At 42.3% G+C, this 21,676-nt stretch overlaps 2 protein-coding genes and 1 long non-coding RNA gene across 3 annotated transcripts in view; 2 read left to right on the top strand and 1 right to left on the bottom strand.

Annotated features, from left to right (window-relative positions):
• Nucleotides 1-21,676, bottom strand: part of Mef2 (myocyte enhancer factor 2) — a 71,007-nt gene that overhangs the window by 30,937 nt on the left and 18,394 nt on the right. The window lies entirely within an intron of this gene.
• LOC143895267 (uncharacterized) lies at nt 1,928-6,305 on the top strand. Its single transcript, XR_013256265.1, has 2 exons — nt 1,928-5,672; nt 6,177-6,305. It is a non-coding gene; the product is annotated as an uncharacterized LOC143895267 (long non-coding RNA).
• Nucleotides 11,667-21,676, top strand: part of LOC143894713 (protein mono-ADP-ribosyltransferase PARP16-like) — a 36,850-nt gene continuing 26,840 nt past the window's right edge. Inside the window, exon 1 of the mRNA XM_077401288.1 lies at nt 11,667-12,800. The gene's annotated coding sequence lies outside the window, so the exon portion shown is untranslated. The remainder of the gene's footprint in view (nt 12,801-21,676) is intronic.

The raw sequence follows: 21,676 nt of genomic DNA, 5'->3' as shown, positions 1-21,676 counted from the left end.
TATATGCAGCTGTCAAAACATCTGATTCTCTTTACAATTCACTAATATACACTTCTAACGTGTGAAAATTCTTATATCTGGAATTTTAACATTTATTTTTCACGTCATATAAGGGTTTTGATAGCGCAAAAATTTACAGCGTCGCACCGAACATCGTCGAGAATATATACAGATCGTACGGGTACGCCGTGTAAAATATCGAAAAAGAATGTCAGACAAGTGGTGCTCGGGCGAACGGGATATTTAATTAAGCGGCATAAGCTATGCATGGCCGTCGTGCGAGATGAAGCGAACCGATGCGACGCGCCGCCGCGCCGGACGGATCGACTGCTGCACGTTACTCACGGTGACACTTTCGTGGAAGAAAATATACCTATCCATTCAGCTGGAAATGACAAATTAATGACGAAGCACGGATAATAGACGAGTAACTCGGTTATGAGGTGCATTCGAGAGGAGCCATTCGTGAAAAATAACGTCGCCTTTTGCTCCGCCAACCCCGTCGACCGACATGGATCGCGATTGACGAACTCTCTTTCTCTCGGAGATCTTACGAAGTCAACGTTACATTATTTTAGTATAATATTACTTATCTTGATATATCCATTGCGCCGAGGTCACGATGGAAAATGTCGTGAAAGATAGAAATAGAGCGTCGTTACCTGCGTCTACTTCATTTTTGAACGTCATTTAAAAATTTGTAAAATGTAAAACAAATCGTGTTTAAAATCATTCCCTGCAATCGAGACCGATTTAATACCGCTGTGACCGCCCTCGATGCGCATCGAGAGTCGCGCGGGTAAAAGTATAAATTACGAAAATAAATCGCGAACCTTGCACAAAAAGATTTATCCGCGAACTGAATTTACCATGCATTTGATGCATTAAATATAGCCCATTTCTATTTGCGACCGGCGTCTTATTTGTGCGACAAAAAAAGGAGAAAAAACGCTCTTCTGTTCATAATATTATTACCACTATAATATTAACTACTTAGCATGGAAACTTGCCAAGGTATTAAATTTATCATAAGAGATATTTATTTGTTATTTATATTTTCTAATTTTTGTCAATTTTTACCAGTCTAACGTCAAAGCCACAAAATACTTGTTGCTAACAAACGCCTCTCGTTTAGCTCTCTCTCTCTCTCTCTCTCTCTCTCTCTCTCTCTCTCTCTCTCTCTCTCTCTCTCTCTCTCTCTCTCTCTCTCTCCTGTTTCGAATGTAACGTGTCTTTTTTCGGTGTTGAAATCGTCGTGTAAAAAAGACGGGGAATGTAGGCGAGAAGGAAATTCCCGGGGGACACAGAGAAAGAGAACACTCAGAAAAAGGGAAAAGAGGAAAGAAAAAGGGGACGAGGGATGAGAAAAGAGAAAACGTAGAAAACAGGTAGAGATGATGGGCGCGGATACCTTTTAGCACTGTAAAAGGGACGCCGGGCCCTCGTGATCTCCTTTTGCTCGACGGTGCGAAGGAAAAACAATGAACGTAACAAATACCTTCCGACCGGCGGGATCGATAACAATATCGGGGCGATATGTTATAGTCGCGCATCCCTCTCTAGCTATTCCCTTCTTCGTCACTCTGTACCACAAGTCCCCCCCTCTCTCTCTCTTTCTCTCGCACACACATATATGTACGTACGTACATATACATACGTATATGTATACATATATATCCCCGTTCTCTTCGTCTCTCTGTCCTCCATCCCTCTCTTCCTCTCGTCGTCAAACTCGCACGGCAGCGGCAACCAACGGTAGCAATGATATTAAATTCTTCAGGAAAATCTAGGAAAGTCCATCTTCATTATCGGATGAACCGCGCTTAACCGTGTGACCTGGTCGATCGAGCGCCGAATCGAAAATAGCAGCGCATCGAAAATGATGGGGAGCGAGACGGTTCGCGAAACGAGAATAGACGTTGGACAACGGAGGTTTTTAAAATTCAAAGCTGCAAAACAATTATCCTTTATATTTCGACGATCGCCACTTTCGGGATCGATCGACATGTACCTGCCGGTAGTCCGCGGGTGACGTTATTAATTAGTAGCGCGCATAATTCGGCGAGATATAATTCGCCACGTAGATATTCAGCCAGACAGATACCTGACAGATTCCTTATATTTAAATACGTCTCAAGTGCGTTTGTTACCGCCGAGATGTAATAATTTATTTTGTCTTGATATAGTAGATTCTCTTGCCAATAACTTGCCACAACTTGATATAATTTAAAAGAATGAACAATTATGATTAATCTCAAAACCTCGAAATCTAAATTGTACCCGTTCAATAATTATCCTATAAAAATTAATTCTTTCGTAGATATAAAACTTGTATTTTTAGATTTTTGAATTTTCAGATCAAAGCTTTATTAACCTACTAAAATTTTTTACTTGCGATTAATTATATATATAAATTTCGTGAAATATTGATTAGTATAAAACTAAAATAAATTTTCAGGTGTCTATTCACTTTGCAAATATATCATTTTAAATGAAAACCTTCAATCGCATTTTCATTATTAATTAATCATATATATCCTCGAAAAGCCGCGGAATAATATAGATCACGCTTATAAAATAGAGTAAATCGCTTGTCATCGGAAGGATCCTTCTATCTATCCAGGTGAGAAATTTCACGTTATTTGTCAGATAAATTTCTTGTCAATTAACGTTTCTACGAAAGTTATCTTCAAAAAAGTAAAAGATTTGCGATTAGCGAGAGATAGCGTGAAGTACTTAGAAAGAAGTAAATTAAATTAAAGAGAATATAAAAAAAGGGCTCAATATCACAATGCTAGACGCTCCAATACTAATTGTATATGCCCTAGATCTAAGATTAAAATTAATCCTAAAGTTAATTCTCCGATAACCAATTATGTATGTATAATGCTTTAAGAAGAAAAGCGAGTCGCGGATCGTTATCGCAGTATTTTCATGTATAGGAGAGAACTAACGGATTGAAATCGATATAATTCGGGAGAGAATGCAGATTTCCATATTATAATTATAATGGAAATGATCATTGTGTGTGTGTGTGTGGGTGCGCGGTTAATTGTAGCAGTGGAAGCCACGATTGGCGTGTGGGACACATTTTTCTATATGTATAACACGCGAAAATTAAAACCACGGAAATATATATACAGCTCGACATCAAACACCGACTTATTTCTATCCCGACTTCAAACACTAAATTACATATTCGAATATATCGCGGGTTCCTAATATATATTTCCAAACTGTCTCAGGTGTATAGCTTTGATGGAAAATAGATCTCGCGGATAATTCAATAAAGTGTAATTTTTAAACAGCACAAATGGGGTCATCGTCAACCAGGAAATATTTATCAAGAAGATATTTTGAGAAAAAAAGATTACAAGCTGAGCGAAATGTACGAGGCTAAAATAATTATTTAAATCCGGGAGAAAGAAAGAAAGAAAAAGAAAAAGAGAGTGGATGTGCCGGGTGATATATCATGACGTTATATATCACATTGTATCGTATTAGATTCTATCAAATCTGCGACCGATAATATTTGCCGAAAACACTCGGTACACGCATTCGGGATGCCTTTATTTTTTACAAAAAAAGATATTAGCGTGCACGTAATACGCTGAAGATCCATGCGCGGTAAAACATTTTGCCCAATTTAAAGTCGACGTTGCGATCGAGGGCACCTAAACGAACGCGATCAGTTTTAGTTAATATATTTTTCAGGGATTTAATGTCAAATACACGTATCGTGAGCGAAAGTGCGAAGATTCCGTTTGACAAAGTCGCACGGAGTCAAATTATGCTCGAAGACTTCGCCGGAAAAGGCTTGCGCCCGCCGCGGTTGGATCTAGGCGCGGTGTTTGTCCCAAAGCTCCCTTTCCGGAGGAGCAAAGAAACTTGGACTTCCCGTGGAAGAAGTAGATTTCGAAGGCTCGTTCGTGCCCGAACGAAAATACCAGGTGGCGACCATACCTCGTATTACCCGTTCGAGCGAGCAACACTAACGAACGATCTCTCGTATCTCTCTTTCTCTCTCTCACTCTCTCCTTCTCTTTCACTCTCCGCGCGACACTCCGACTCAAGACAGGCGTCTGTTGCCATACCGGATATCCGCTCACCCTGCCTGCCGTTCGTCCCGACATCTCGAAGGGACATCTTGCTCCTAGCGAGAGGAGCAACGGCAGAAGGCTGAGAGGAGTTTGTCGAGGGATAACGAAGGGAGTTTTAACGAAACGATATATACGTATACGTAGGCGGGATGTTCACATATTGCCGCGGTAACGCGAGAACGTGTCACGTTAAAGCCAGTATGTCTGCCTACGTTTAACCCTTCATTGCGTTTTACGCGATAGCACCCAGTGGATACTGGTGCGAATCAAAGAGTGATCGATTTTCTCGATTAGCTTCCATCCCATCGTGCCGCGACAAAAATAGAGACGACAGACGCTACTAAATATACATATCATATAAATATTCGTAAATTTTATTGTGTCGTACAAGAATCGTATCGGAGAATCTAACAGAAAATTTCAATCATGAGAGGAGTATCTGAAGGAAAAAATATTTTAAATAAATGATGAATTCTTCGCAACTTTTTTTTTTTTTTAATTTAAAGCCATTTAAATTCAAAGTTTTATATAAATGTCAAAACCGATATAGTTTATTACGCTCTTTTCGTATGTACATTTTGACGGATAATATACTCATTCTCGGCTTTATTTGAGTAACTCAAATGATATTTCGATGTGAAAGGTATGACAGGTATGAAGTCATATCGCGAGCCAGCTCGGGAACGAGAAAAATCGCGAGACAGAACGAGGTAACGACTATAAATGATGTGACATTATACATGGAGCGTATACGAGCTGCCGTTGCTGCGTCAACTGTTAACGTTAAACTGAATAGAAATTGATAGATATATTTTAGCGACACAAAGATAAAAACGATTGCGGGATAAAACCTCGCGTTTTACATAAATCAGTAAAGAAATTTAATTCAAAATGCAATTATACAAATAATTAACATAATCTCTTAGGGTTTTGTCTGCAGTCTCCTCTTTCTTTCTTCGCTCGACCTTCGAACGAGCAACGTTTTAATCCATGTGACATTTCTACTTTGCGTTCAATCAAAACAACAAAAACGTGCAACAAAAACGCGTCATGTTCACTTAAGTAATCAAACACGTTTATATAAAAAAAAAGAAATAAATGCAAACTTAACGTAGAAATACATGAGGCGTGAGTAATAAAAGGCTGGCGAGTACTAAAAGCGTGCGAGTACTAAAAGGATATAAAATAATTTAATTTAACGTGCTTTAATCCACATGGTATTTGCTTCGCATTCAATCGTAACGAAAACGCGTCACGCTCATTAAGTAATCAAACACGCAGTTATATGGGGAAAAAGAAATAGATGCAAACTTAAGGGCTTTTACACCTGAGTAAAATTTTGAAAAAATCGATTTTTTTTTGCATTTCTTGAAAATATAGTTTCAAAAATATTGTGTTAAAATATTATTAAGGAATTCGAAGAATTGTAGAAAGGAGCGTAACACGGTATCGCGCCTTTTTCGCCGGTATCGCGAGATAGCTCTCTTCTCTCAGGACTTCGTGTCCTTCGAGAAGCCTTTCCTCAAGTCCTCATCGAAGGACTTTTATATAGCCCGGAATCACCGACTAAAGGTAAAATTTAAAAAAAATATATTTTTTAAACAATCTCATTGTTAATTAATAAAAAATTTTTTTTTAAATTATTACTAATAATTTTTCGAGTCAAAATGAAACTTTTTTGTCTTTTGGATTTTTTTCGTAAGACGAGCCGTTTTCAAGTTATAACATTATAAACAATTAATGATCCAAATCTCTTCTCAAACTTTAAACGCGTTTTTCTCGAAACATGGTTTCAAAAAACGATGTTCACGATATCTCGAGAACGAATCGATAGATCTTTTTGAAATTTGGAAACGAAATTCTTGGATCCTTTGTCTAATTAGCTACAATCAGACTTTCATAAATTTTTTGTTACAAATGTTTAAAAAATGCATTGGTAACTTGAAAAAATAGGTCAAAAATCGACTTCAAACTTCAAACAAATTTTTCAATTTTTTATTTTTTTATTTTTTTCGGCTCGTAGCTAACTGTCTTGTATATCACTAATTAGGAATTTAATGCCTATTTTTGTTCCAGATGATGTGACAACCCAAAATGGTGAACACCGCAAAAAAACGGGGCTTACGCTGATGCCAATAAACAATATTTATTGTTAATAAATTTTAATTAAAAAATTCACAAACGTACTAGAATACATGCTCTTTTTAACAGAAAAAAAATTTTTGAATAAAGCAATTATTTCCCGAGAAAAAAATTCCCAAAATATGGTCACTTTACTCAGGTGTAAGACCTTAATGTAGAAATATATGACGTGTGAGTGATAGCGCGATTTAATTTAACGCGCCTTGATCCACGTGGAATCTCTCTTTCGCGTTTAGTCGTAACATAACAAAAACGCGTCGTAATTACTTAAATTTAAAATAATCGAAATTATGTGGAAAAGAAATAGATATAAATCTAATGCAGGAAAATATGACACGTACGTGTGTGAGCGATACCGCAAGGATACTAAAAAAACGCGATTTAATTTAACGTTATCCACGTGATATTTCCACTTCGAGTTCAATCGCAACAAAAACGCGTCATAATCATTTAAGTAATCGAATACAAAGTTTTATATAAAAAGAAAAGAAATAGATGCAAACCTAATGCAGAAATATATATACGCGTGAGTTATACCGTGAGTATTAAAAGGATAACGCGATTTAATGAGCGAGTGCATTGGTCATTATGCTGCCTACATGTTTATTTGATGATATTTCAATGAACAGATTATGAAAACTCCAACGCACCATCGAAGCAATAACATTACATTGCATAGTTATTAAAATGTTTCAACCGCGCACTATTAATAATTCTCGCAAACGAGGGTATTAATTAAATGGAAGTCCATTCCATCGGATTGCCTATACGTTTCGTATGCGTAAATAAGAAGAAAAATCTACGACGATAAAAAATTGCTTTTATATAACTCAACGAGGTAGTTTAGTCCACGCATCAGTAATGGATGCTAATTTCATAATTTTTCCGTCACGAACGAGTTTATTTGTGATTTCGCGATAATCAAATCATATGCCGATTACACATTACGGATTTACGTAGAAAACTTCAAAGCGAATCTCACTTCAAACGTAGAATGCAGAAATTTCAATTGAAACGCAAAAATCGATTGAAATATCGCCGTGAAGGACCGATAAATCTTTTAGGAAGAAAATGTCGGAGATCCCACTCGCGCGCGCGAATATCTTTCAGATCCTAATTTAGATCTATCTGTGAGATGTGGACCTAAGTTCCATCTCCGCCCTCAATCCTTCAGAGCTATCCGTTTCGCAAGCGGCTTTCGAATCGTGTTTCGGACCGAAAGCTCTCGTCAGGGTCTCGCGGTGCAAAAGCATCGCGTCCGTCGGCCATTCGGCCGCGTCGCGGCGCGACGCGACGCGACGCGCACTTGGCACGACGTCAAGAGAAAAGGAGCGAGACCGGGCGGGGCTTTTCGCGGCGGGCTGAAGACCGGCCCCCGTGCGCGATCGCGAAAGCCGAGGACCGCTGAATATGATTTACGACGATACAGCTATCAGTCACCATAAACGAGGAGTACTCTGCCAACCGGGAGAAAAGAGGAAAGAAGGAAAGAAGGAAGGGAAAAAACAAGAAACGTTGCACACTAAAACGAAAAAAAAAAGAAAAAATCAAACGTTTGTCATGAAATCCGAGCGCGCTATCGATCGCGCGCCTCTACCTGTCTACGAGTTCGTGCGAGCCGTAAATAGTCGCGCAAATTTTCGAGTCATCACTCTTCATTTTGCGCGACGCTCGAAAGCTCCGCTCGCAACCCGCGCGCATTTAAACCGCGCGCTGCTCGGCCCGCCGCGCGCGATGTCAATGAAACGCGTCAGATTCAATTAAGCGTGATATCAGTTCGGAACTTCGCCGACCGACCGACCGACCGACCGACCGACCGACCGGGTCGACCTGACCCGCGGCTCGTTGTGTTCGTTAGCATTTTAGTCGCCGGGTTATGTAAAATGCCACGGAAATATAGTTGACGTGTCGCGGATGCGCTTCCGCGTTTCGGATAATATATTGCGAAAAATCAACCGTCAACGCGAGATCGGTCGTAAGTCGTAAAACGTCATGGACCGCATTAAAAGGGAATAATATATATATCTTCAATTTTCCACGCGATAACGATATTCGAATTATCCACGTCAAAAGAAGATTAAATGTGCCCCGTCCATTTTCGCCGTAACGTTCGTAATTGGGAAACGTAATGGACGTCTCTCCCTCTCTCTTTTGTGCTTCTTATTTCAATAACTCTCTCGAAATGATCGAGTTCGAGGAACATAGTAACGTTATATAAGGATCGAATCGACATATTGCAACGATACGCCGCGCCGTTTGAGTTCTATATATGAATCCATTTATGGAAACTTGAGCTTTCGCTGCTTCTACGTACAATGTACTGCCGCTCGCGACTCGAAAGCATTACGGCAACTTTAAGTGAAAGCTGCGGTTCTCCGAAAAGCAACTAATTAGCGATGTTCATCCGCTCGATTTTCCATCGGCACGCTCTCCGCATATAAACGCGAAGCTACTTCGTACGACGTGATGAATTCGACATTACTTCGCTAAGTATGAAAGTTCACGGACGGAAAGCTTGGTCACACGAACATGCAGCATTATACCAGCAAGATTACGCAAAGGGAGATGAGTTAGATCGCGTTATTTCGTGTTAATGCTCCTCGCTGTGCGTCCACGACGGATGAAAGACGAAAATCACGTTTTGTTCGAGGAGCACAAGTCGCCCTCGGCGTGAACCATCTGGCCGTCGTTATCGTCTAACATAAGTCGGGCGAACGGGTATACAAAAAAGCTGAACACTAGCGTAAGTCGTTTATACGTCGCATTGTTGTGCAAAGTCGAGTCGTGCGAGTCGATAACATATGGATTACAAGTACAACGAAGGAGATAAGAGGAACGCGAGATTTCACATATTACATCGAGTATCAAGTACCGCATATTGTATTTTGCGAGATTTCGCAAAGTTATAAAAATCCTCCTATAATTCAAGAAATGATTGCTACTATGTAAAAAAGAATCGAAGAGATCGATCCGGTAAAGCAACATCGTACAACAAAACGGAAAACTGTTATGTATGCGAAGTGTATTGTGAGGCTCTCGTGAGACTCTCCAGATTTCGTTTTATGCCAGGGATAATAATAAACAATTATATATATATAGTTGACAAAACGTGGATCGTTACGCTGAACGTAACAGACACGATGAGGGCATCGAAGCGGAAATAATACGCGCGAAGAGTATACTTTGGTATTGCGCCTATACACGGCGCGTAATGGCACGCTATAAAATTAAAAAAAAAAAACAGCAAACCAGAAATAAATTGTACGCCCACTAACCGCGTTTTTTCTGCATTATTAGATAGCGAGAGAGAGAGAGAGAGAGAGAGAGAGAGAGAGAGAGAGAGAGAGAGAGAGAGAGAGAGAGAGAGAGAGAGAGAATCCAAGCTAGAATCTAGTCAAGGTAACGACGAGTATCGTAAGAATTTACATCGATGCTATCCACGGCTGATCCATGATGATACAAAGCGAGGTCGTCACGAAAATGGCGAATGCGACAGCGATCATTAATTCGTAAACACTCTCGCAAAGATACAATTAGTAATTTCAATTTGTAACGGTCGAGAAAAGGAAAGAACAATTAACGAGGATAATCAAGAAGTCGGGAAAATTTTCATCTTATTTTTGCAGTAATCACATCAGCACTAATTGCTAATAATTGCGGCCAATTGCAAAAAATCAACAAGCTGCTGTCGAAAATAATAAAAATGTGAGCAGATCCTTAACTTTTCTAATAAAAAATAAATACGATTCGCGTCAGGTAAAATAATTTGATGAATTATGTAGATGTATTAAATCATGTAAATTATTTTCCTTGCTTAAACGTTCCATAAATGAAATTTGAAGATTAAATTTACATTTCCACCTAAACATAAGACTGTTAATTGCGCGCGCATACAATATTAAAATATCAGCAAATATCGCTAATTAGAGAATTTATCTTCTAATTTCAGCAAAAATAAGCAATTCTCTATATAGTTCTGTACAAAAAGTATAAGAAACTTTTTACAGAATCCCTAACTTTCCCCGACATTTATTTGTCACGTCTAATTTTTGTGATTTTTCTCTTCCTTGATTCGCACGCGATAATCCTATAAAAAAAAAATTACGACGTATGAACGTGTGTAAAAGCAGAAAATGTTAGATTAAACTCGCACACGATTTTCCATGGAAATTGGAAATTGAATTAAGGATCATACGCTAGTGATACGAGGAATTCCTATTACGAACAGCGCTTTGTTTCGGTTGAAATTACTTGGAAGTAAATTAAATTAAACGATGAGCTACGTGCATATATTCGCAGTGAATGTAGAGGATTCATGAATTTGCAAATTCGATTGGAATTCGCAAGAGTAAAAACCGCGGAATTTTGCAGCTTTTACTCTTTTCCGTGATCGAATATCTCCGAACCCGACAAGGCAGAGATTGTTTTAAACGACTTTATTCCGCTCAATTTGTGGGAAATGATTTAGAGGAAATTAGCTGGAAGAATTTAAATTTTTACGAATGTAGGTTATATTAAATTTTCAATAATGTTGCCACAGTTGCTCGTCTGTGACATTAGACTTGAAGACACGTCGAGAAAATAGAAGCTGAGATGCCATTAAAAGTGACACGCATGAAAAAGCTCCCGACTCTAAGCGCGATGTATTTTCACCTTGAGGATAGAGGGACCAGTTCGATCTCCGCTAACTATCGTAGCACGTTACGGTAAAAGGTGAAAGATCGCGATTGGATCTGGCAGCCGAGGCAGCCCACATACATCTGTCCACGACGGCAAAGCCCTCTCTATACGTGAGACCTCACGTTAACGAGCAGGTTCCACTTCACGGATTCCGAGAACTTGCATCGGAACTTCGTGATTCGTGACTTCGTGACATCCACAAACCGAGTAGCCGTTACGTCCGAGTAACCTATAGCCGTTACGACTAACAACACCCGCTGCGAACGTGATTCGTCGTGACGAATGAAGGGAAGACGAAGAAGACGAAGGTGAAGATGAAGAAGATGAAAAAGCCAAGTCGAATCGACGTCGATCCTAGACCGCTGAATTCGACTACGACGGATCCGTTAGAGCTGCCGGATCCTGCTAAATCCTATCGGACGGATGAAAGCGCGCACAGTGCTCGCGGCAAAGCGACTAAAAGCGTGAGTAACCGTGTACCGATCGCGAGACGCGACGTGTCGTTACGGTTTTAGCGGCGAGGACCGTCGCGAGGGAAAGAGAGTAATCTTCTCGGGAGAGTAATAGGTACGGATGTACGAGGACGAGAAAGAGAGAAAGAGAGAGAGAGAGAGAGAGAGAGAGAGAGAGAGAGAGAGAGAGAGAGAGAGAGAGAAAGAGAGAGAGAGAGAGAGAGAGAGAACGTACGGATGAGAGGTGGATCGAGAAGCGAACGAACCGGCGGGTGTATATTAACAAACCGCGGGAAAAGACCAAAAATAATTCCCGCGCGCGAAGAAATAAATCCGTGAATACCGGGATGCGCGCAGGGCAAGAAGAGGTGCGCCCGTGCCGCAGGCAGGGTGGTGCCTAAAAGAAGGTTGACCGGGTGGGTTCTGGGTAGTAAGCTGAATTAGTAAACCGCCATCGGAAGCGAGAGAGCGGGTGTGTATTATAAGAGACGCGGCGAGGCGATCGCCGCGGGTAGTCGCAAAAGTGCCGCGGGCTCGGTTTTCGATCTCGGTGTCGCGGTTTCTTCTCGGAACAAAGAAAACGGAAAGAGAGAAAAATAAAGAAGAGCGAAAGAGGGAGACGTCCTTCGGGAGAGCAACCGCCGCGAAGATGGCGAATTCGCGCACGGCTGATGGTATCCGAAAGCTCGCGTCTGGAAACTATGAGAACCACGGGGTACTGCTGATGATGAGGTGGACAACGTCGGCGACCCGGTACGCGAGGAACAACGACGACGACGACGACGACGACGGTACCGCGAGAGCGGAGAACGCGAACGGAGAACCGCGAGATCGCGATGCCGCGACGCGCCGACGGCGATGATGATGATGATGACGATGAAGAAGCAAGCGGGCAGCTGCTCAGCAGCAGCAGGCAGGACTTACCTCTGCTGTTTTTAGAACTCCACTCCCAGAACTGCCGCGGGCCGAGCCGAGCCAAAACCAAAATACCACCGATATAGTAGCGCCCCTTTTCCCCCGTGGGGTGGAGGGACGCGGCGAGAAGAAGAGATGGAGAGATTGTGGGTGTGTATGTATGTGCGTGTGCATGAGTGATCGGGTGTGTGCGCGCAAGAACGGCCCACCTCTCTTCCGACACGACACCCAACCAACGGCGCGAAACCTCGACGAGAGCAACGGCGACGAAGACGACGGCTAACCTAACCGACGAACAAGACGATCACGAACATGACGACGACGACGAAGACGAAGAAGAAGAAGAAGAAGACGACGACGACGATGACCGCGACGATGGCGGCGACCATGAAGACGCGCCGCGACAACGACCATGAGGAGGCACGAGGAGGCATCTCGAGCCACGCCATTATGGCGGTTCCTCGTCATAGCTCAAAGAGACCGAGGATTGAATGAAATCAGTATAATCTCGGTGAGTCCACCTTTCGATGTTACAGATACAGGAAAAATATAAAGCGTTGTTCTACATTGAACAAGAGTGAAGTAATTGAGCACGCGACTTGTAACATCCACTTATGTGGCGTAAAGCATTACATTAGTAAATTTTGCGGACGGGTTGAATTTGCGACAGTGAAAACGGGTGAGATAATTGTAAACAACTGAAAAATTTATACACATAATTTATAAGATCTACCTGTAGATCTACTGCTACACAAAATAATTCTTATTTCAATGGCTTGTTTTTACTGTCACAAATAAGCATTCAGCATCACAGTAAGCTTTCGTGTATCTATAACAACATCGAGATTTTAACTCATCGATATTGTACCGATATTATTTTGTAATAAACTTGAACGCGAAATTATAACCTGAATTAATAACACGATTATTAATAATCAAACTGTTTGTTATATCACCTCATGAGGCTTCGCAGATCACCGTCTTCAAGTCCTAATTTTGTTAATTATTCTCTTACCTGCTTGTATGTTATTCATGCTACGAGAGATTTTCCTGCGTTTAAACTTAATATATGATAATTCTTTTCTTTCAATGACGGGAGTCAGGAACAAGGCATGACATTTTTCTGAAAAGAGCGACGTTTGTGCTGTGTTTTCGCAATATATACGCAAGCGTGCAGAGTATTGTGCGATCCAAGGATCCACGAAGTCGAGAGATCCAGAACTCCCGCGATCGTTCGCGGCCTCGAGCGAATCGATGGGGAGTCCGGATTGTTTGATCAGATGCCGCGTGAAATTCCGACGTTTTCAGCGAATTTTCTTCAACGCGTATCAGGCAGATATGATCTTTGTCCAGCATAATCCCGATTAAAATTCTAGATTTGTATAAAAGCGAAGCAGTTCTAACGCAAAAGGTGGAAAAGGTGCAAGATTTTTTGTCTTACAGAATATTAGAATCATAGAAAAGTTAACATTGACGGTTCTTATATGTCCGAGAAAAAATCATCGGAAGACACGTTTCCATCGGAAATCGTTTCAGAAAGGGAAAACTGCGAGAAAACGTATAATAGCCGGCACTTTAACGGTATGACGCGAAAATGACGTCATGTCGTGCGGCGATTAGTGCGTTTTTAGAGATATAACGCAACGATAGATAAAGACAATCCCGCTAAGATCATATAAATCTAGTTCGATGCATTCTACACCGGAATACACGCATACACGCACAATTGTTCTGTTGTATTATAATCGGAAACATAGTCGGTGCCGTTCAATAAAATTTACATTTAATCATCATCGTGAATCATTAACTCCTCATAAAAAATTACGGACACATAGATTAAACAGAGACGAAAGTTCGCAAAGCATTACCTATATCTGTGATACAATCTCGCTGTGACATTTAAACCGTTCCAACCGTTACTGTGGTTGTCATGTCAGCTACGAATTTTCCGAGAGTTCTGAAATCTATTTTTCCTCAACGTAAATTTTATAAGAGATCAACATTCGTCACAGTCTTTTAATCCTCAACGTTGAATATCTTGTCAAGTCACCTTCGAATTAAGTTTCTGCTAAAACACCAGCTATTCTTGTCTATAACTGACCTGATAATTTAAGAGAATCTTTAACTTTCAAATTCCTCCAAATAATAATGATAAGCTACCAGCTACCAGCCTAATGGCGAATAATTGACAATAATGAATTCGTAATGCTTTGAAATTGTGGCGGATGCTATTATAATATTCTGAAACTGTAACGCTGTTTTTATTACAATTTCATCGACAGCTGAGAGAATAAACATCCGTTACAGATCCGGGCTGCTTCGTATAAATATGAAATTATATCGACCATCGTGTACAAACGATTGAGCATGGACCACGCGTCGCAAATTCAGTTTGCGCATCTTCGAGGGGAATAACTGAAATAATTACGGCGCGGGAGAGTGAGGCTTCCAGGGAAGCGTAATATGTCTTCGCTCGACAGCACTGGGAATCGAAAATGATGGTTAGCGTCATTAAGTGACGGTTAACCAGCGTTAAGCGGCAGGTTAAGCTATTTTATTTAGCGAAGCCTGGTTGTATAAATCAAATCGCGCGACTCCAGAGAAAGAGAGAGAGAGAGAGAGAGAGAGAGAGAGAGAAACGAACCTGTACCGAACCGTGACTGACGTGACATAATGTGATTCGTGACACCAAATCCGCCGTCTCTCGTATCCCTTCGCAACATCCCTCGTAAACGCGAAAAGAAAGAGAGAGAGAGAGAAAGGCAAGATACCCGTCCAATTATAAAGCCTGACGTAACATCGAAGTTTCCATAATTACTGCGCCACTACCATAGCCAGCCAGTCACGCCGCGAGATCGGCCGATGAATTACTTATGCCCGCGTTATCTCACCTCGCTCTCTCTCCCGCTGCCGCTGCCACTGCTGATGCTGCATTCGGCTACTAATCGGGTTAGCGGTGCCTGGAAGCGACTCCGAAATAGCGAGCGTTATTAATTTAAGTCACTCTTAATACGCTCCGCGCTCTCTTCCATCGGCGAAAATCTTTCCCATACGTCCCTTCTCCTCTCCCGTGCTCCAACCCCCCGCTCCGCCCCATCCCGCGCGGCACTCGCCGCTCCCGGGCCAGCGGTTATCACCGACGTCATTGGTCCATGAAAATATTAATTCGCGTGCGAGGACGCGCGACTTCGAAAGTTCGTGCCGCCAATTATCAGGAATCGATAATACTATACTCGTATATATCTGATGTCTCTACCGCGGTGAAAACTTCGTGCGCGGTTAAACTCGGTTAGCTTAGCGCGATTTTCAGTTGAAACCTTCGAACATATTACATTTTACACGTTACAATTACACGTTCCTTCGTTCTGACGAATTCGCAACGAGATCATGAAAATATCGATCCCGACGTGCCGTGCGCTTGCTCCGAAATAAAATTTCCAACGAAGCGCGGTTTTTGTATGAGAGAATTTTAGTTTTCAGAAACAAAATAGAAACAATCGGAGAACAAAATATTGTTCCATATTTATAGTCTCCTATCTGCTATCGAATTTACTGCGAGTCAGTGAAAAATAGTTTAAAATCAAAATTATGACGGTTCTGGTAAACTGATAAACAAATATTATTTTCAATTTGTAGATATGTCTTATATGTCAACTCGGTATATAATTTACCCTGATTATCAGATTTTCTTCGTTAGAAATGTCAAAATCATTTATGCGCGTCGATAAGACATTGAAATTCGATCCCAGATGCAATCGTAAAGTTCTGAAAATTCTCCGCGGGGGACGAGACGCTTCTTTGTAACAATGTCAATCAAACTTAATCCCGAATCTTTATTACCTTGACATTTCAACTAGATATCCATAGCGCATTGCCACAGGCCCTAACGTTAATTAGAACCGTCGGCGAGCGTACGCCGCTACCAAAAATAACCGCACGCACGAAATGCGTCACGTCCACGTAGCGCTAATGGCAGCTTCATAATTCTCTCTCTCTCTCTCTCTACCGAGCTCCAGGAACCCCGCGAGAATCATCGAGGAATGTTGAAAGCGGAAGAACACCGGGATCGCACCGACCGACCAACGCGCAATGGCGAGCTAACCGATCGCGGTTTACGAGCGGGTGGAGAAGGAGGGCCTCGGTCGACCGGCCGGCGCGGCGCGGCGATCCTGCGGGACTTTTTGCCCTCTCGGCGAGGCGCTACTCTCAGCCGAGAGCAGAAAAGTACAAAACGACATTGCTCCGGATCGGCACGTGCCACTCGATAAATCTGTCGGCAGCTGACGGCGCGGCCGGCTGCTGCGAGCCGCCCTTCCTCCCCCATCCACCCCTTCCTCTCCTCGTCACGCGCTTTCTCCGTCTCTCTCTCTCTCTCTTTCTCTCTGACTTCTCTTGTCGCGGTACACCCGCGTACGCACGCTCTCTCTTTCTCTCTGTCTCTCGTTCTCTTCGTCTCTGCGTTCACCGTACGGTCCAGGAGGGCCAGCATCCCCAACCGAGCGCGCGCGCACACGTGCGGCCCGTGACGCGGCACGGCGCGGCAGGGAGAGGGCGACGTGACTTCTTCCTCCGCTAAATTATATTCCGCCGCTTCGGTCAGCCGCCTCGTTCGCCGCGCCAACCCGAACGCAAAACTCTGTCGCCGACATTGCACGCGTGCCGCAAGGTCGAACTCTCGCAAAAACTGAACATTACGGAGAAGAGATATCTACGTTAGTTTACAAAATAATGTTGCGAAAAGTTTTCCCTGCATCTCTAAGATCAAAAAAAGCAGCGATATCTTTAATCTAAGTAATTCCAGGCCTTTATGAAATTGCTCTGATATCGTTTATAGGTCTTCATATTCCAAAATAATCATTATACGAGTATCGTTTTTGTGCTGCTGCGGAGAATTGAAAATTTCGCGACAGCACGCTATTCGATATACTTGCGAGTCATCCAGCATCTCGATTGCACACGTATGCAACGCAAGGATATATCGAAACCGACTTTCAAGCGACTTCGATTTTCGAACAAATCGCACCGCTTCGCGACAGCGTCGCCGGTCGGCTCTGTCCGTCCGTGCGTGTGCGCGACTCTTTTAATTATATACCCTGGACTGCTTTAATTCAACGCGCTTATACATATATATAAACGCGCTTTCACGAGTAAGGAGCGCGTAGCGAGAGTTTTCCGCTGGAGTTTCCACGTTCAAGCCGCGAGCGTTACATCTCGCTCCGCCGAGTACGTAGCTTTGTATAATCGCGCATACACGGTGTACCGTGTACGCCTATAGCGGCTGCACGTGTCTAATCGATGAACGCATCACCTACGTCATCGCCTTTCGCACTGTAAACTCGATATATACCTACCCTGTTCGCGCGCGAGCCTTCCGACCGGGTTCGCGGTTATAGGTATGAAAAGAAGGAGGCGCCGCGCCGCCGCCGCGCCGTTCGCCCACGAAAAATTTTCCGCGGATCTCGCCAACTTATTCTCAGAATGCGACGAATTAATCGCCGTCGGACATCGACGTTCTTTCGTTCGCTGCATCGCCGCGCGCCGCGATCTTTCGCTTTCCCGCGATCTTTTGCTCTCGAACGTTCCGCGAATATCGATTGTGAGATTTCTCGCTGGGAAATATGTAGAACGTCCAATAACTTCGCGATTTCACGCCTAGCTGTAAGCCAGGCTTACGTGATATTCTTGCACGCGCGCGCGCGCGGTTACCCTTTCTCCGTCAAGAAGTAGCGCGAGATTATTCAGAGTTTAAGAAAACGTGATAACGTAAATTAATTAGATCTGATAAGCGTAGTTATATACGCGTTAGAGAAATCTTGCTTTTGCTGCCGGTATCGTCTAAATGAATTCTCCGTCTGACGATGCGATTATTATATATATATATATATATATATATATATATATATATATATATATAAAATTTCTCGCGACTGAGAGAAATTAGTGACAACAAACATTTGATTTGCTGCGAGTAGCAAACTTTTTGCTATTGCCAACAAAAGATTTGCTATTACTATTGCTAAATTAATTAGCTCTCGCAGCAAACCAAGTGTTTACTATCACTATACTGACAAATGATTTGCTAATACAGCAAAAAATTTCTCTCAGTCCGCTGAAAATTATAAAGGTTATCGCAATATAATTCTGCTATAATATAGACAATAAGTCGTCTCAAAATGAAACGATCGGCGAAATTACATCGCCGCTCCTCGACTTTCAGCTAACAAAGCGATCGCGCGCTGGCAAATAAGGAAACTGATACACGTACTTCTTCAGCAATATCCGCGACTCGTTCGAGAGGCTAAAATGTCTCCGGTATCTTCGCGAAGACCGGTCTCTAGACGAAGGTAAACCAAGTTCGCCGTATATCTCTTGGAGAACGCAGGGACGCGAAGTGCGTGCCGGCGAGAAGCGAAAGACGCGACGGCGACGCATCGCGGCGCGCGCGGAGAATAAAGGAGGCCGAAGAGCGCGGAGGGCGAAGGGGGCAGCGGGAGGGATGGATATTGGCGCGAGTGCAACGCGCCATATTCTTTGTCCTATGACACGGCGAAGTTAAAGCTTCGCGGCTAAAATTAAACCGCCAGGCAGCAGCGGCAGGCAGCGCGCGAGCACCAGGGCCGCCGAGTCGCTGAGGCTGAGCAGGAGCAGCCGCCAGAAACCAGAGCACGTGCTTCAAGTAAGTGACGCGCGCCCTCCCCTGGCGTACCGCCTCTCACCCCCTCGCGCCTTCCTCTCCCAACCGCTCTACGTGCCCCCCCCCCTTCCTGTCGGAAATTCCCGCCTGGCATCTCGAAACGACCGCCAAATCCCCGCCGATAGAGCCCTAGAGATGCTTACAGTGTGCTTCGAGGTATCGCGATACTTGAACAACTTAGTGGAAAAACCTCTAAAATATATGTCTTTATTCTAAATTGCATTCCTTCAAACTAAAGTTCTGATGAATCAATTGATATTATTTTAATATCGAACGCGAAACCCCTATGGTTTAATTTATATTAGGAATTCGTTGTTGCAATTTAATTACAGCGGTGGCATTGATCTAAATTGAGATTTGTTGTAATTTAATTTTAACGGGTTATTAAACTTTAGAAGAAAAATTTTAATGTAGGTTAGTTTCTACGCAAATTATGTCGACTCTCTCGGTTCTCAGTTTTCAGCACTCGGCTCTCAAGTTGCAATTTATGTCGTTAAAACGTAGGTAGCACAGATATTAAAAAAAAAAAAACAGTGAAAGAATGCAGTTCATTACTGCTTGCTTTTGCAGTAAAGCCAAGAATTAAAAGCACGTAATGAAGTTTCGCTAGTTGTAATACCTCAGATCTCTACCTTGCGCCTGACAAGACGGGATCGAGGCTTTAAAAACCCCGGAATAACTATTATTTCCTATTTGCCGCATATAACATCATTAAGTTACGACGCAATATCTCAAATTGCATGCCCTTATTCGCGTGTCCTGCTCCCCTCCCCCCTCTTTATCCCTGTTCCCGCACATCGTCAGCGCGCTATCTTCTCATTACGCGTCAAATCCGCCATCTCGTTTGCCGAGAGCACGAGAGTAGAATAATAATCTCCAATGTATTTGTATATAAGCGAACACAACATCTGCATTTAACTCGGTTTACGAAGCCATATTGGAAGCCACGATATGCTCGCGATCCACGATATACTATATACGCGCCGATTATCAAGCAGATTGTCTGGAAAGCGGGTCGTATCCTATGGGGATTATTCTCTTTTGGTGCGACGGCGTTGTAATGCGCTTCTAATTGACAAGGAACCTGTAAACCTCCGTCGCGATTCGAGGTAATTAATTTTGGTGTTCTGAGAGTGCAAAAAATTATTGAACATCGCGAAAACAATCTAAGGTTCTCTCATTGAAGAGTTTTTCAAAAATCTACGGTATGAAAATAGAAGGTAAAAGAAAAAAAAATCTGAACTGATCACTAAAATCGATATTGTAAAATCAGAGTCAAAATAACTCAATTCGTGAATTTATATCTATAGCGTATTGGACAACAATAAAGTTTAAAAGAGTAATAAAGACTGGGGGATTAATTTCTGGGACAAAAACATCAAAAATTATATACTCACGAGTATAGCATGAATCTATGCTATATAATCTCATGTATATTAACGTATCACAATTTTTACTTATCTCTCGCCTCATTACTCCTTTTTCTTTAAGCAACATTTTTTCACGAGGACCAAGATGCGCACAATGAGAATTGTGCGTCGCATTATCGGGATAACGTTCTCTTGGCCGAACGATAAGACCCTTTTGAAAAAAGGACTGGTACATCGCGCGACCAACCCCAAGCGCCGAATCTTATCCCGGAGAAAAATCTCTCTGTAGGAGAGCGAAGAACACGTGTCCAGCACTCGGATAGCAACGCGGCCACGTGTGGGGTGATACGACGTTTGGTGCCAGATTTTCATGTTGCCCGCGCGCATCGATCGGGCAAGAAGAACCATGTGTAAACCGAGGGATTCCTCTCGCACGATAGATGAGCTTTCGTCGCTCTGCGACGTTTTGTCCCTTTCTTCTTTTAATGCATTTGTAATTATATTTTTTCTCGTTCAGACGTTACACGGCCTCATGGAAGACCATCGGAAGCGCACAAATATAAGTGGCAAAGTTTTATTCTCCGCTTGATTTTAAGAAACTTTTTAACGGAATATCTGAATCGTTAATCGCGGTACAAAACGAATGGCGACCAGTGAAATTTACGACGAGAGAGAAATAAAGTCCAATTTCCTTGAAACAGTAGATTCATGAATATATTAAATTTATGTGACACTATTCGAAATTAGCATATACATTGCGTAAACACGCGAGTAAAGACGATCTTTTTTTTTTTCCAGCCGAACGACAGGCATGCTCCTGTCCAAGTCAATGAGTCATTGCAACGACGACATTCCGTTTGTCCCCGTGTGCATATAAGCACGTAAAATATTATTCTCTAATTTACACGTAGATTTCGTAAATGATCGGTGGCTATTCGAATCCCCACACGTGTTTCACATCCGGAGCACGTGGAAGACGTTGCGTCGTTACACGCTTTGCCGCTTCGCCGATCGAACACGAAATCGGAAATTCATCTTTCCGTCGGGAGCAAATAATGGAAAGGATGAAGAGAAAATGCAAGCATCAACCATTTGACGCTCGTTGTAATATTCAAGCTGAAACGTAGTAAGAAATCGAAATGAAAGACTATGCTTCTTTATTTAGTACTTCATTTTGAAATGAATGAAATAGACTATTATAAGACGGGGTAATGTAAAAGAAAATATTCTTGGAAAACATAATTGAGGAGAATACAAAATAACATCTCTAAAAAAAGAAAAAAATGAAATTGTGTGCACAATCGTCTGTATTTGCCCTTTTCT

This window comes from Temnothorax americanus, unplaced genomic scaffold (assembly GCF_048541705.1).
Source record: "Temnothorax americanus isolate GAGA-0224 unplaced genomic scaffold, ASM4854170v1 Scaffold1, whole genome shotgun sequence".
Lineage (NCBI taxonomy): Eukaryota > Metazoa > Arthropoda > Insecta > Hymenoptera > Formicidae > Temnothorax > Temnothorax americanus.
Note: the sequence above shows the minus strand (reverse complement) of the source record. Positions and strands in the feature narration are given on the sequence as shown.